Genomic DNA, 15,850 nt, shown 5'->3' on the forward strand with positions numbered 1-15,850 from the left:
CGCGTAGGGACGCCGCTCCTGCGTCACGCGGCCACCCCCGAGGACACCTCACAGGACACCACGCGGGACCCGACGCCAGGGCGCACCACCTAATTAAAGATATGTGTTTTTAAGGCTGGAACATCCTACGTCTTTGGAAGTTAAAACACACTCCAGGGGCAGCGGGTAGTCTGTGGAAGACTACAAACCGGGCCCCCGCCCTGTGTGCGCTGTTGCGTCATGGAATGCGCACATAGGGTGACCGGGGTTTGCCGGGACAGTCCCGGTTTTTCACCAGCTGTCCCGGCAGATTTCGGGAAATTTACCTCATGTCCCGGTTTTTAAAGAGGGTCGCCTGAAAACGGTGGGAGGTGATTTTTTGTTTTGTTTTCCAAAACAGTGATACTTGTCAGGTGTTACAAGAAAGCAATTTAATTAACAGGGATTGCACTGTCTTTAATATCACATTTATGTTCTTAGTGCTTCTTCTGTAATTCTGTGCTGATGAGCGCTGTCATCCTGTGCGCTCGGTTGAAGTAAACATGTAGTCCTTCTTCTATTTTATTGAAATGTCCCAGATTTTGGCTTCAACATTCTGGTCACCGTTTCACATGGTATGAACCACTGTGTCACAGAGACTAGGCATGTTGTGAACAGGTGATACCCACAGCAGTTTCACCCTATGGCCCAGGGTACCGCAGGGGCTAGGCATGCTGGGAACAGGGGATACCCCCAGCAGTTTCACCGTATGACCTACGGTGCCGCAGAGGCTCAGCATGTTGGGAACAGGGGATACCCCCAGCAGTTTAACCGTATGGCCCAGGGTACCGCAGAGGTTAGGCATGTTGGGAACAGGGGATACCCCCAGCAGTTTCACTGTATGGCCCAGGGTACCGCAGAGGCTAGGCATGTTGGGAACGGGATACCCCCAACAGTTTCACCGTATGGCCCAGGGTACCACAGAGGTTAGGCATGTTGCGAACCAAGCCTGTTCCCAGCAATGAAACGGTATGAACCATGGTGTCACAGAGAAAAGACATAGGGGGTAATTTTGACCCTGGCGGTCCGAGACCGCCAGGGCTAAAATGACGGAAGCACCGCCAACAGGCTGGTGGTGCTTCCTGGCCTATTACGACCGCGGCAGTAGCGCTGCGGTCGCACTGCCGGGGCCGGTGGTTTCCTGCCGTTTTAGCCGCGGCGGTGATAATCCGCCAGGGCAGCGCTGCAGCGCTGCCCTGGGGATTATGACCCCCCTACCGCCAGCCTGTTTCTGGCGGTTTGCACCGCCAGGAAGAGGCTGGCGGTAAGGGGTGTCCTGGGGCCCCTGCACTGCCCATGCCACTGGCATGGGCAGTGCAGGGGCCCCTAACAGGGCCCCGGCCAGCTTTTCACTGTCTGCATAGCAACTGCACCCGTCGCACGGCCGCAACACCGCCGGCTCCATTAGGAGCCGGCTCCTATGTTGCGGCCTCATTCCCGCCGGCCCAGCGGGAATGTCATAATGGGGGCTGCGTGAGTGTGGCCGCATTGGCGGCCGCACGGCGGTTACCGCCTCGCCGCCCGCCAAGGTCGTAATGACCCCCATAGTATGAATGAAGGATGTCGCCTGAAGTGATAAGGAATGAACCATAATGTTATTGAGGCCAGATGTGTTATGAACCTGTGACACCCTCAAAAGAAACATGGTATAAACCCGCGATGTTGCTGGGACTAGGTATAACTTTAACCAGTTATGAACCGGGTGTCACTCAGACAAAGCCTGTTAGTAACAAGGTTGGCCTGGCCCCAGCAGTGACAAAGTATGAACAAAGGTGTGACTGACCCCAGGCACTTTACTACCAAGGTCATTAGAATTATGCGGCAGGAGAGCACCAAATTATGTGGCAGCATTGACCAAATTACACAGCAAGAAAAAACAAATTTTGCAGCACATTTTTCCCATAGTATTTCCTCATTATTTTGTACACATGGTAATACTGCCTGGGCACATATTTAATCTCATTAGTACCAGTTTAACAACCAAATGCAGAAAAAAGCAACTGAAAGATGACCAACTAACCTTTGTGAAAGGGCTCCCCGTGCACGTGAACCCATCACCATGTTTTTAGTAACTTTTGATCCCTTTGAGCTAGAATCAATGTTGTTTTGGTAAAAACCTGCAGATTATGCCTCAGATAATGGATTATGTGGCAAACGCCGCAATCCCATAATATTATGAACAAAGCTGTGGCTGCAGAATCACATAATTCAAGTGGCCCTGGCTGTTATCAATAGGTACCATGACCAATGACATGGTTGGAACCACAGTGTCACTTATACTTGTCATGCTATTAACCAGGGATTCCCCAAGCAGTATCATGTAAGGGGTCACATATACTAGATATGTTATGAACCACCAATACCCTCAGCAGTGGCCTTGTATGAACTGTGGAGTCCCTGAGGTGAGACCTATTATGAACCAGGATGTCCCAGCAGAGACACAGTAGGGCTACTCAGATTGTGGGCGTCATTTAGAGTTTGGCGGAGGGGGTTACTTCATCACAAAAGTGATGGATATCCCGTCCGCCATATTATATTTTCATTGGAACCTACGGAACTTGTAATACGGCAGACAGGATATCCATCATGTTTGTGACGTAATAACCCCTCCTCCAAAAATTAAATCAGGCCCTATGTCTTTTGGGAAGCAGGGTTTTCCCTGGCACACATGGTATGACCTGCAGGGCTGCTGAGGCTAGACCTGTTATGAACCGGGGGCGCCCCCAACATTGGCATGGGAGTTACCAGGGAGTCACTAACACTAGGCCTTTGATTACCAGGGTTCCCTCTGCAGTGACATGGTATGAACAGTGGTATCTCCCATCATTGAGGTTAGTAATTAATTAGATTCCCCCAGTAGTCCCTTAGTATGGCCTACGGTGTCACTTTGCCTCGAGTATTCACACAGGAGTCCCACAGCTGCTAAAATGGTGTAAACTCGGGGTTTGTGAAGTGATTATATTTATATAGCTCTTACTACCCCTTACGAGGCATTGAAACACTTTTTTCCGAGTAGCACGCTACTCCGGAACCAAAAGGATTAGTGGTGGATCAGTACAGGGAAATATAAATTGATAATTTGAGCCATGGACATGTTAGTCTGTTTGTCTGATTGAATAGAGTGATGGAGGTGGGAAGAAGCTAGAAAGGGTTATTTGGGAGATCACAGTAGTAAGATGAGATCTGGGGAGAGTCAAGGAGGGATAGAGAGGGGAAGAGTCTAGAAAGGGTTATTGTTAGATCATAGTAGTAGAAAGAGGCCCGGCACGAGTCAGAGTGTGCAGCCAGAGGATACATTAAGATAAGTATAGGATGAGACAGAATACTGCATTAAAGAGAGTCTATGTTTTTGTTGTTGTATTTTTTTCTTGCACAGTAGGAGTAAAGTAATAAATATACGGATAATGTGTACAATAAATGGCCACTTTACGAATTGCGCTGTTTTAAAAAAACAGAAGAGAGAGGCAGATTTAAATGCATTCGCTTCAGGGATAAACCATTTCTGCTGCAGAAGAGCGACTTGCAGGGTACAGGTGGATTGCACTTTACAAGCCCCACCTCCATACATGTCAACAGACCCAGTTCAAGCTATTGGGAATTCTTTAGCTGTTTCCCCGCCTATACTGACTACATTTTAATATTACTCAATAGGGAAAATAACTTCCTTGATTTTTTTTTCACTTCCTCCTCTTTCGAAATGTTGGCATATCTGCACCTCCCACACCATGCCTTCCATAGGCACTGATGGTGTAGGTCCTGCCTGCCATCACCACCACCCAAACACCCCTCACAATCCCCCATGTTTCCTATGCACTGATGGGGTCTGCTTTTCATGTTCCGCCATCGAGAACATCCGGTGATTGGAAGCCAAGGCACCTGCAAACAGTAGTGTAGCCTGAAATGGTGCGGCCCCCTGCGGATGTGGTGACGGGCCCTGAGACTCCCATATCTCACATGAATCCATAGGCATTAGGCTGCTTGCAGCCCCATCCTGTGCTGCAGGTGCCTGTTAACCCCCCGGCTGCACGCCGGCGGTCTGTGTCATGCTCAGTCCTGGAACATTCCACTTTCAGGTAACAGGAAACACCGGTTTGTGGCCCTCATTAAAAGTGAAATCCCTTGCACAGCTATCACATTACAAGATGTATGATAATTATCACACCCTCACAGTTTTCCCCCAATAAGTCCTCATTAAGAGTGGCCCGGTAATTGGTGTGATATTTCAGATCTGCCAACTTAAAAAAATATTTAGTGTGCGGAGGTCGTGGAGCTTCATGCCGAGAACTGAGTGAGAGACACTTTTTCTCCCCTTCCCCACAGACCTTACTAAAAAAAAAAAAAAAAAAAAAAAAACATATAATTTTCCAGGCCATTTAGGAAGTTCAGCTTGCCTTACCTACCACGATGTGCATTCGGCTCTTGCTGGGTGACTGTGTGATGGGAGCCAACATCCTGTGGCACTTGGTGGCACCGTGTGAGTTGGTAGGTCTGATTTCTATTGCACATGATAAAATCTGCCTCTGCTGAGGTACTAGATGCAATGACTACCATTCAGTAATACGTTTTGGGGGAATTACACGTGGATTTTGGTGCTTTCTGCGCCAAAATTCCACATGCTTGATAAATGGTGGCTTGACCTGACAATATTTATCACAAAACACATAATTGCAATATGTGCAGTAACTGCAGCTACTGCACATATTACATTTACATGGGACCAGGCCCAGCGGTGCAGCTGCACTGTGTACAGACCTGGATTGGGGGGGTGCTGACCTCGGGAGGAGGGGGGGTTTGCTGTCTTTAACAATGACTTATGGTACTTCTAATTCAAAAGCACCTGCTGAAAAGTTCCTTATGTGTCCAGCTTCCATGAAACAATTAAAATGTTGATACCTCTTGTGATTAATGTTCCTGCTAGGTAGACAGATGGGAATTTTGTCTAGCCCAGCTTTGACTTGCCTTAAAGTAGCATAGAGGGTTAATATGCCTGCTGCAAAGAACAGAACTATATTTTATGTTGACAGCTGAGTGGATTAGTAAAGCCAGCCTTTACAAGCGTTTTTAAAACAAATGTATGTAAAAGGGGTTCTATGGAGAGATGAGGGGCACATTTGTTGGGTGGTTTTGTTGGGTGGTAGTGAGTGAATCCGAGGAGGTGGTCATGTGGTGGGGGGCGCCAAAAAAGACTGTCTCACAGGGCGCCACCAGCTCTAAAGCCGGCCCTGCATCGGACACTCGTAATGAGGGTCACAGATTCTGCAGGTGAAACCTGGTTAAATATATTGTGGGAAAAGGCCTAGGGGAAAAGGCAGAACATGCAGAAATCGGTGTACTAAAAACTGACTGTGTATGTTATGCTTCATTGTTGTGTTAAAATTTTGGAATGGGAGGTAATTACCACACATGGTAAATACCTCTCCCAGGGGTAAAGGTATTTACTACTTGTGGTAAATACCCCTCCTTATTGTGACTAACTTGTACTGAGGGCTGCACCCTCAGGCGAACTCAGGAAACTGCCACCATCCCAAAGCAAGTTTTCTGGATTAATGTCCAATTTATGCCGTCATTACCACTTCAGGGCTAAATGTAGGAGTCCTCACAGTTTTCCGTCAAACCTGCCAAAATTTATCAGGGGGGAAAGATCTGTTAAAAAAGCAAAACGTGAAATTCAGTGTGTTAAGTACCACGTCCACATGTTTTGCAAGTTGCAAATTCAAATTAGAAGGAACAATATTTACCACATGTGAATAAATACTTCACCTTGGAGTAATGGTATTTGTCATGTGTGGTAAATACCTCACCCTATTCGCCTATCTTGTAGTGAGGGCTTCAGTTGCCTGTCAAGTTCTACTCCCCGGGGTGGTGTAATTATCACCTGTGGTAAACACCTCCTGTTCCAGGTTTATAATTTGCAATGAGGGACAACATGTGGAACAGGTATGTAACATACTGCATTCATAAGCTTTGCCTTTTTTATGGGCTTTGATGAAATTTGACAGGTTTTACCTGCTGGAATCTATCAGCAGAAGATTGTGAGGTTGTGATAATTATCACACAACTCATAATTCCGATCTCTATGCAAAAAACAATTGCAAAGGGATTGCAACTTAGTCTTAAACATGTAAGGAGGGCCTTAGTAGTGGTGTCATAGTATTAATATCTGTGTACAGTATTGGCCCTGATTATGAATTGCACTAACTGTAGTTACCAGTACTGTGTGGTAACATCCCACCTGTAGCAGGTATGTGTAAGTTAAACCCCTTGGAAGAGGGAATAACTGTGCAGACCTGAATCTACTTGGTGCACAGTTCCACACTGCATTCCCTATTCCCATGGGGTTTAATGCTCACATTTGCTGCTTGCTCTAAGCAGGTGATAAATGTGTAGACATCAGGGGTGGTGGCGAAGGAGCTACCTTCAGCCTACACCCTTGTAAGCAGACATAGGGCCAGATGTATGAACATTTTTTGCACTCGCAAACGGTGCAAATCGCAAAATTCGGCCGTTTGCGAGTGCAAAAAAGTGGTCTGCGATGCATGAAAGGCATTCGCAAACCACAAATAAGAAATCGCAAAAATTGCGATTTCTTGCATTGCGACCTGGTTTTGCGAGTCGCAATTTGCGATTCGCAAAATCCACATCGCAAGGAGATGCTGCAAAAAATCGCAAATTGCGATTTTTCGCAGAATGGCATTTTGCACATGCAAAATACCATGAAAAGAAACCAGGTGGTAACCTGGTGCAAAATTTGAAAATGCATTTAAAATGCATTTTAAATTGAACATGTAAAGCACACATGCCCTTTTGGCATGTATGCACCTTACATGTCCCCCAAAACATTTTTGGGGTGCAGCAGAGAGGGCCTTAGGCCCCCAAGCACCCTGGGCTTCTGATACAGAAATAGCAATTTTGGAAATGCAAAAAATTCGCAGATATGGGCCAACAGGCCCATAGCTGCGAATGGGGCCGGTATCACAATTTGCGATTCGGTAATAGCATTTGCGATTTTTAAGAAATCGCTATTACCGAATCGCAAATGTGACAGATGGCACATTTGCGAATCGGAAATAGGGATTTCTTAAAAATCGCTATTTCCGACTCGCAAAGGGCTGTGATGATACATCTGGCCCATAGTCACTTCTTCAGGCAAAACAACTGTATTGAGAACCAGCCCAGACCACCAATGTCAGACTAGTGGGGCTTCTAATAGATGTAGAGGGACAAGACCTTGGTGAGTTTCTGAGAGTAAAAGTCCTGCATCTTCTAGATGTTCAGTGGAGACCAAGAAGCAGTCACTGAAAGGACCAGGGTTGGACTATTCTATTTACAACTAATGAGAAGTGAGCACAGGATGTGCTTCTGAGGGCCGCAAGAAGGACGAGTAGGCTGGAGATAGATCTGTTCACCATGCATTAATTCAAGCAGAACCAGAGGTGAGGAAAGGATCATTGTGGGAGTTCAGAATGGAATTTAACCACCAGAAGCAAGATAGGTGATGTTTAATAGACTGATGGTATGGTCAGACGGCCTACACAAAAGGTGCTTGGGTACTTATGGTACTTGGAGACCTCCTTACCTCTCGGTTCATAATCAGATATTTGAGAGCTCGCCTCACCTACAACTTATCACGCACGGCATGCTTCATCCTCCGCGACCCCCACACTGGAGTGAGATGGTACAACGCCAGTGGACTCAACCACGCATGGAGTTCTTCAATATTATTTTCAGGACAGCAGCCGAATGTCCAGATATTCGATTTAAAATACCCAACGAATATTTCTTTACTTAAGGGTACCCTTAATATATGTTAAAAACACACAATACGTGGTTTGTGGGTGAAATTAATTTTTCACCTAACCACAAATATTTGCTGACAGGTTAGTGATAGGGGGATGTGCCTGGGTGTGTTACCTCCAACTCTCCTTTTAAAAATTACCAAGAGCCAGGAGATGAAAAATAAAACAATAGTTTAATATTGTTTTATTTTTCATCTGCTAGCTCAGCCAGCAGTGGAGGGAGGGGCGGGGCTGGGTCATGGGAGGGGGGTGGCGAAACAGACATGTGCACTTAGATTCCAGGGTTGTGTCTGAGCGACAGTCCGAGCCGCTCAGACCAATACTGGCAGTGCTTTCATGCTAGGTTTAGCATGAAAGCAGCGGTAGGATTGCTGGGAAGCTTGTGCTGGTGTCACAGTCAATGCTGGGAGACCAGAATAACAACACGAGTCGGCAGGTGGCAGCGAGCTGCAGCGACGAGAAAGGTGCTTTTTTTTTTTTTTTAAAGTTGTTTCTCCCGTGTCCCCCCAGTCCCCTCTTGACATTTGTGGCGGCCGCCACTGAAAATGACATCAATTTCTGAAGTATGGACATATGTCGCACTTGGAGGCACATCTTTGATGACGCAGGGTTGAGGGGTTCTTAGGACCTAGGGTCTGTCTCATGTAGGCAGGGAGGTTGACGACAGTTTTAAGCCTCAAAGACTTTAATGGTCGTGGTCTGTAGGTTCTGTTCCATCAAAAACTGCAGCTTCCTGTTTACTGACAGCAGCTCAAGACAATTATTGTTATTAATAATTCTTGCCTTTATATGTTTTTTATATGCACATTTCTGCTCTGTTTGTCACTTATTTGCTAATAATAATTATATTTATGCACACACGCACTATGGAATATTCTATAGTAGCCCAAACTTTAAGCCACAGTAATAGGTATTGCTAAAAAAAAAGTGTCAGGTGTAAACAAAACAAACACTGAAGCCTTTCTAACTCACTTTCATCCCTAGCAGCTCTCCCTCTTCTCACCTCTGTCCCAAGCCACTCACTTCTTACAAGCGCCATTTTTCTGTCACAAGCACCCTTAACTCCTTTTTCTCTTTAACAGGATATCCCTTCCCATCATCCAGTGGTTATTTTGAACCAGTGGGTGCCGGTGGGAGCCTCCAGCACTTATATTTGGGGACCAGCACTATTATTCCTCATCAGACATTTCTCGAGAGCAAGAGAGGGAAAACACAAGGCAGAAAGACGAAGCCAGAGGAAGACAGAAAATCTGTCACCAAGGGAGACAGAGTGAGATGACAGGGCAGGGAGTGCGTGGCAGCAAATGAAAGAGGCCTGAAGTGGATCTAGGACTACACCCCCCGTATTCAGCACACTGACATTTTATAGCACCTGTTGCGGGTGTCTGAACAGCTCTTTGGGCACCAGCACTTAATATTTTACAAATGAAGCACTCATCATCCCGTCCAGATACATCTGGACTTGTTTACCCCACTGCAGGAATCGAACCGCCTGCTACAGAAACAGCAAACAAGTTTCCCAAAGACTCATGGGAATCAATGCCGGATGCAACTGTCAGGAGTGACACAAAACAGGCTGTCAAAGTGACCCGCTCCTCCTTTACATTAGTGGGCCTACTGCTATAAATTAAATAAATATTTGTACTCTATTGCGCACCATTATATAATGGTTCCCTGGTAGGGCAGCCATTTTGTTTCCTGAAGCACCTCTCGCTAAGAGCAGACCTCGGTGCATTAAATCCTCTCCTTTCCTGTGATTAAAGAGCAAACCTTTTGGCCGGTATCTCAGGTGCCATTTTCAAAAGACCCATTTTCGAGTTGGAAGTGGCTGGTGCGAGCACTAGAGATCGGCTCGGTCTGACAGCCAATCTCATCTTGTGCTGCAAGTTTCCATGTTTGTCTGCCAGGTTGGCAGCAGCGAGCACTTGAGAAGGTAGGTAAGTAAGACATTTACAAGCCATTTTCAGAGGAAGGAGGCATCTCCTGCCAGTAATGACTAGAGAAGCATGCGTGCCCCCAAATGGAATGAGGCTGACAATTTCCACATTCTATCTCCTTACCTAGTGTAGCAAAGACAGCCAGTCCAAAATATCTGCTACCACAATACTGTATTGTGAAAGTAAGTATATATAGGTAAGTATAGATTTACGATTCTTAACGTATATGGTACGTACATGCATTACATACCTCGATGGTACGTAGATGTGGGGTCAAGAATCGTAAATCTGTACTTTCTTGTGTAAACTTACTGTCAAAATATTATAGTAATCGAAATACTCAACTTCTACTTGAAATGCTAAATGAAACCTGAAATCTGAATTACCAATGACATTTCAAAACAGGTAATCACATTTCAGATTTGTGATCAGATATGTTGCGACAACCTCAGTATCAAATCACCATTTTAAATTCTGAAACCCCCATTGATACATTGAAAGACTAACTAAACTAACTATCCACTCTCTGGAAGACTGATTGCAGTATGAGATGGCCAGATGTTCATTTAAAATTTTGAATGACCTCATAATTACGCGTTACCAAATGAATTGCTATTCTCCATCTCCCATTACAGCTTTCAATAATTAACGTCAATACAGAATGTCCAATTGCACATCTCGATAACTATCCACCACATGAAATGGCCTTGAGCAATTTCAAACAACCTACTGCAACTTTAAAGACTGATCAGTTTCCCAATGATTGATTGCTACAGAAAATCTGAATACTTACAAACATAATACCATAGAAATCCAAACATAATACCATAGAAATCCAGGCACCTGCCTCTTTGTGCCTGCATTTGGAATTTGGACTAGCTCCAGATGAACAGCATTTATGTGGCCCATCTAACTTTTTAGGTCTCACCTGTCTCAGCGCATGCGCTCTCACTTGTGAGAGATATTGCGTTCTACAAGGATCTTGGAGCTCACCTTTGATTACCATTTGTGGCTTCATTGTTGCCTTCTAATTGGGCAGCTCGAGCCGGCTTCGCTTCTCTTTTGTCGGCAGGAGCACGGACCAAGTACTAATTGCTTTATTTGGATTAGGGTTCGTCTGCTGCTGTCATTGTGATTAAGGTACTATTTTTTATCTTTTCTTCTTCCCCTGCTGTACTTGTCAGTGTTGCTTCTTCCCCTCCCAACACCTACCTGTGATGTTTCTTTACCCTCCCACTCTCTTGTCTGTGTTGCTTCTTCCCCTTCACCCTTTCCTCCATGTTGCTTCTTCTACTCCCATCCATTCTTGCTACTACTATCCCTCCTACTATCATCTGTGTTGCTTATCCCCTCTCACCCCCTGTCCTTGTTTCGTACTTTCCCCCATGTCCCCATCCGTGTTGCTTATTCCCCCCCACTCCCCCGGACGTGTTGCTTATTCCCCTCCACTCCTCCTGCCATGTTGCTTATTCCCTTCCACTCCCCCAGACATGTTGCTTATTCCACTCCACTCCTCCCACCGTGTTGCTTATTCCCCTCCACTCATCCCGCTGTGTTGCTTATTCCCCTCCACTCCTCCTGCTGTGTTGCTTATTCCCCTCCACTCCTCCCGCCGTGTTGCCTATTCCCCTTCACTCATTCCGCCATGTTGCTTATTCCCCTTCACTCATCCCGCCGTGTTGCTTATTCCCCTTCACTCATCCCGCCGTGTTGCTTAGTCCCCTCCACTCCTCCCGCTGGATTGCTTATTCCCCTCCACTTTTCCGGTTGTGTTGCTTATTCCCCTCCAATCCTCTCGCCGTGTTGCTTATTCCCCTCCAAACCTCCCCCTGTGTTGCTTATTCCCCTTCACTCATCCCGCCGTGTTGCTTAGTCCCCTCCACTCCTCCTGCCGTGTTGCTTATTCCCCTCCACTCCTCCCGCCGTGTTGCTTAGTCACCTCCACTTTTCCGGTCGTGTTGCTTATTCCCCTCCAATCTTCTTGCCGTGTTGCTTATTCCCCTCCAAACCTCCCCCTGTGTTGCTTATTCCCCTCCACACATCCCGCCGTGTTGCTTATTCCCCTCCACTTTTCTGGACGTGTTGCTTATTCCCCTCCACTCCTCCCGCTGTGTTGCTTATTCCCCCCCACTCCTCCTGCCGTGTTGCTTATTCCCCTCCACTCCTCCCGCCATGTTGCTTATTCCCCTCCACTTTTCCGGACGGGTTGCTTATTCCCCTCCAATCCTCTCGCTGTGTTGCTTATTCCCCTCCACTCCTCCTGCCGTGTTGCTTATTCCCCTCCACTCCTCCCACCTTGTTGCTTATTCCCCTCCACTTTTTTACGGACGTGTTGCTTATTCCCCTCCAATCCTCCCGCTGTGTCGCTTATTCCCCTCCACTCCTCCCGCCATGTTGCTTATTCCCTTCCCACCCTCTTGTTGTCCCTGTTGCTTATTTTCCTCTTACCAATTGCTACAAGGAAGAAAAAGTGCTATGACACGGCTAGCGCTGGCCGCTTCACAGCACGTTTTTTTTTACTGTCTTATTCCCTAACACCAGCCCTCCCGCTATCCACCCCCAACCCGATTGGCAAGGCCAAAAGCTCATCCATAGGCAAGACCTATTGGCTCTGCCAATGCTTGGTTAAATTGCAGAGGCCTACATTCGAGGGTAGAGAGTAGGCAGTTTTTTAAATGTCTTTTTATTCTCTGGGGGAAAAGCAAGTCACTGCCTGGCAGCGCTTGTTTATTCCCAATATGGCCTGCTGCATTCAATTGTAGGCGATTTCATATGAAAAAAACAGCATAGAATTATTGAGAAACCAATTCACTTAAAATGTTTAATGGAAATTTTCAAGAAGAATGAAATTTTTCATTTCAAAGAAACCAATTTATATAATGCCTTATTTGCCAAATTTTATTTTTTGCATGCTTATATTTAAAGTGTAAATGATATTAATCTTGGAGAAGAATGCTCTCTTTTTTTGTAAAGTTTAATAGATCTTCTGTGCTGCACTTTTAGTAATTGTATTCAAAGTTCTTACCTAACTTGGATTTGATTTTGGGGTGTGCTAGCGTTCCTAATTTCTAAGGTCTATTCAGTTTCAGTAACTGTACTGTCTGATTTCTAAATATAGTAAAATTGTATTTCTTTTCGTTTTTTCTGTTTCATTGTGTTTCGATTTAGTTAATTTTATCTAACATTGTTTCCTTTAAAATGTTTTCTTTAATTTTCAATTTGTTCGTATTTCCTTAAAGTTGTCTTTCCTTACAATTGTTTTTCCATGAGCTGGTTTCATCCAATATGGCATCTCTGCTTTCGTTTTTCCATTAATGCAAATACTCCACTTCTGGCAAACCCATTTAGTGAGAAAAAAAATGATTTTGTTTTAGAGTGTAAAGTGCAAAGCAAAATATTTACTTTATTATTATGTTTTCCCACAGGTGTGCCAAGAGTCTATTTACTAAGTATGTAGCTGTCAAATCAAGTAAGAACGTGTGCAGTAAATGCAAGATTTCTTCATATTTTGATGCAATGTCCTGCCCTATAGGAATGTATCCTTTACTGCATGGCTTAAATTATAGATACTACAGGCTGGGTTCCAGAATCTAGCACAAACTTGCGGCAGAATTCAAGACCCCAATTCTTCTGCAATTTTATTGATTATCCAGATTTGCTTCAGTAAACCTGTAAATATTTGCAGGCCAGTTTTGGGAAAGTTCTTCCATGCCTATTTAGATGACATCAGGGTCGGGGCATTCAATCATTTGAGTTGCACATCTCTTAAGTTTCCAACAAGGGAGCTGCAGGCTTATATCACGGTAATGCACGGTAATGCATGTAATAAACACTGATAAAAGTATTGGGTTCAGTTATTGATAGTGAATTGAACTGAGCAGATCTGAGAATAATGGTGGCTTAGGGAACACGATTGGATGTGCTACATGCCTAAGGGCGAGAAAGTTCGATAATCTAGCCTGACGGACCAACCACTCACCCACCCTATCCATAATGTCCATCACATTGACGACCTAATGGCCATCTCTTGACGACCGCTCAAGACATCACTGGAAAGTACAGGAACCTAAAGGTCCCTCTGTGGTCCAGGGCAGTGACCTAACTAATTGTCAACTGAGGGTGCAGGTTTTATGTCCTGCGGTGCCAACCTAGATAAACTCTTGCTTGCCCTTCCATGCACAGTAAGGGCAGGCCCTGTGTGAGCATCCAGGAGTGTGCAACCCTCTAGAACAGGGGTCTTCAAACTGGGGGGCAGGCCCTTCTAGAGGGACCTCCCACCAGGAGCACCAGGCTCTGGCCAAAACTATTATGCTGATAACAGGGCTTTGCTTTAAGCTGAAACATGATCAGTACCAAACTGCTCTGTGATGGGCCATCACCAACATGTTTTGTCATTTATATCCAAGCTGGGAGTATGTGTCAAAGGGCAAGGGGTGCCAAATACTCTTCAAAACCCCCACCCCTAAGTAATCACCCTGTGGATACTTATACACATTAGTAAGGCTTGCCTGTCCAGAATAGTGTGCTTGGCATCATGTATTTGATTGAATTCTTAAAACAGTAACAGAATTTAACTGCATCTCTAAATAAGTCTAGGCATATTTCAACATTGCCAATTTATTAAAATAATTGTGAAAAATTTGGAGGGGGGCCGGGTGATTTTTTTCCCCCACTGTGGGTGGGGGGATCATGGCAGAGTAAAAAGTTTAAAGACCACTGCTCTAGAATCCTTGGCCTGGACCCAGTTAATGAGAGACTTCCGGTCCCTCACTCATTGGTTGGTACCTGTGGATACAGGGTGGACTACGTATGGGTGCATGTGGCGAGAGCAGAGCAGGATTAAATGTCTCCTACTGCCCACGCCTCTCGCAGCTGCCCTATCACTGCAGTTACTGTGTCAATAGGGCAATGTTTCCAACAATAATGCATTGTGGGAGTTGCGGTTTAGTTTGCTTCCTTTGAACCAGTGTTTTAAAATGGACAGGTACTGTCCGGTGCAGAATACCTGTACTTCTTTAATTTGAAAAGGAGAGTACCAGGAGTGGCTCGCAGCATGTTTAGGGGCTGGGTGGTGCATGAGGGTGGGGGGGAGAGGGAAGGAAAAATTAATTTAAAAAAAACACTTACCTAAATCGTCGCCACCACCACCGGGCCGCTCCTCTTGCCTTCACTTGCATCTACAGGCACAGGCTCCCAGCCTGCCCTGCAGCCAGCATGACAGCAGCATTCGGATTGGTTGGCATGCCAAGCCAGGGCGCTCCAAGGCAGAGTGGGAGTAAATGCCTGCTGTCTCCAACCCTGCAACACAGTGCCGGGTTGGAGAGAGCCTAGTGCGCATGTTGTTTGGCCGGCCCGAGTCAGCGAGCCATACATACATGCGCACTGAGGGTGAGGGCTGTGCACCCCGTCCCCTCTGCGCTCGTCACAACCCGTGGCCTCGACCTTTTTACAATAAAACAACAATAAACGTAGTTTATAATTGTTTTATTGTAAAAGTTTGGCAGCTGTTTTAAAACCGACCAGAACCCAAGAACGACTTGTAACACAAAATCCTAGGACTGGAATTAGGGGGTTTTAGGCAGAATCACCCTTTCATCGACAGCACCACCGCCGCCCCCTCACTCCACCCCCTACCGGTCTCGGGGTCACCTTTCCATCCTCTGGCTTCCTGTACAAGGTCTCCTTCCTCCACAATGGCCACTGGCTCCCCCGATATATTTAGAAAGGTTTTGTTTTTTTTGTCTTTGAGATTCGACCGATTTCGTGGTATTTTGACATCGGCGTCGCACGTCACCCCAGAAAAGGCCGTGCTCCGGATGAAAAACGGGGGCGGGGGCGGAAACAGCCGAGATGTCGCCCCCTGTCATAGGGGACAACAGGCATAAACTTACACTTTCAGTATAAACTCCCGTCATAAACAGTCCCCCGCGATAAATCCCAGTGTAAATAAAGGCCCGTGTCTGGAATCTGCTGCTTATTCTGCAGCTGGGAAAACCGAGCCACGGCCCTGACCAGGGAACGTCTTGGAAACAAGTATTTTGGGACCTTATTAACTTTTAGATAAGCGGCGGTATCGGCCAATCAGGGAGCAGGGACCTC

The 15,850-nt window shown here is 45.9% G+C and overlaps 1 protein-coding gene across 3 annotated transcripts in view; it reads right to left on the reverse strand.

The window, feature by feature from the left end:
- Window positions 1-15,850, reverse strand: part of LOC138299121 (regulator of G-protein signaling 3-like) — a 351,262-nt gene that overhangs the window by 267,034 nt on the left and 68,378 nt on the right. Inside the window, exon 1 of one of the 3 annotated variants that reach the window (XM_069237164.1) lies at window positions 15,401-15,439. The exons of the other annotated variants lie outside the window; for them this stretch is intronic. The gene's annotated coding sequence lies outside the window, so the exon portion shown is untranslated. Of the gene's footprint in view, window positions 1-15,400; window positions 15,440-15,850 lie in introns of those variants that run through there. 3 annotated transcript variants of the gene reach the window in all.

This window comes from Pleurodeles waltl, chromosome 6 (genome assembly GCF_031143425.1).
Source record: "Pleurodeles waltl isolate 20211129_DDA chromosome 6, aPleWal1.hap1.20221129, whole genome shotgun sequence".
Lineage (NCBI taxonomy): Eukaryota > Metazoa > Chordata > Amphibia > Caudata > Salamandridae > Pleurodeles > Pleurodeles waltl.